Source organism: Fundulus heteroclitus, chromosome 8 (genome assembly GCF_011125445.2).
Source record: "Fundulus heteroclitus isolate FHET01 chromosome 8, MU-UCD_Fhet_4.1, whole genome shotgun sequence".
In the NCBI taxonomy this organism is placed as follows: Eukaryota; Metazoa; Chordata; class Actinopteri; order Cyprinodontiformes; family Fundulidae; genus Fundulus; species Fundulus heteroclitus.
Genome location: NC_046368.1, coordinates 9,424,239 through 9,425,257, shown reverse-complemented (window position 1 = coordinate 9,425,257; position 1,019 = coordinate 9,424,239). Strand labels below are relative to the sequence as shown.

Genomic DNA, 1,019 nt, shown 5'->3' with positions numbered 1-1,019 from the left:
CTCATCGTTCCTTCATCGTCTCCTGCACAGAATCACAAGTGACTGAATGGAAGAGGCGAAGCAGCAGCCGAATCCCGCCATGTTTCAGTGTCTGCACGGAGTTTCAGTCGTCGCTTGGAGTCTTCTACCTGCCTTAACTTTTGTTTTTCTTCACCACAGTACCTAATGAGATGCCCCCCCTCCCCTCCATCCATCAATCTCCCCCCTATCAACGTGTTCATGTGGGAAATTCATTTCCGGTGCTCTTTTATTCCTCTGAAAGAAAACTGGGTGTAAAATCCGCAAAGGGGAAGTTGATGTGCTTCGTGTTTTATGTTCGTCCCGGTCGATTCCTGGTGACAAACGTTAATGTTTGCCACTTTGTGTTCATCAACACAAGTGTGCAATTATTTAGTCAACCTCTACAGTGAAAGCCATCGTCTTTGCTGCAAAGCAATAAAGAAACGTGTCAGTTTCTTTTGATTCCTGAGGACTGAAATGTAAGCACGAAGCACACCAGCTCCGGCCGGATCGCAGGCTAACGTGAGCGCCGCTGCGAGAGGCGCAGCGACAGGAAGGGCCACCATGTTGTCTGGAAGAGAACGGGAAGGGTGAGTGAAGGCGGCGATGGTCAGGGCTGTCCTCGCTTTTCACCCGGTGGACAAAAACCCATTGCATGTGTTGATATGTCGACTCCTGTCAGTTCATCACAGAAGAATTAAATACCTGATCGTGTACATGTTCTTTTTTTCTTGCTTTTTTTTGTTTCTTTTTGAATGGTTGAGTGTTTCCAAATGAGGTCTATTATGAAATAAATATCTCTTTTGATTTAAAGTTGGGACTGAATTTATTTTTATCTTTACATGCCATTACAGATCAATTAAAATTTGATTTATTTCAGTTCGATTAAACAACTCTCCTGTTGTATAGATATGTTGCACACTGATATATATATATATATATATATATATATATATATATATATATATATATATATATATATATATATATATATATATATATATATATATATAAATGTC

At 40.1% G+C, this 1,019-nt stretch overlaps 1 protein-coding gene across 11 annotated transcripts in view; it reads left to right on the top strand.

The window, feature by feature from the left end:
- vav2 (vav 2 guanine nucleotide exchange factor) overlaps positions 1-813 on the top strand; it is a 275,668-nt gene extending 274,855 nt beyond the window's left edge. For all 11 annotated transcript variants that reach the window (XM_036140080.1, XM_036140078.1, XM_036140076.1 and 8 more), the window contains one exon: positions 1-813. This exon is cut by the window's left edge and continues 1,056 nt beyond it. The gene's annotated coding sequence lies outside the window, so the exon portion shown is untranslated.
- The last annotated feature ends 206 nt before the right edge of the window (positions 814-1,019 follow it).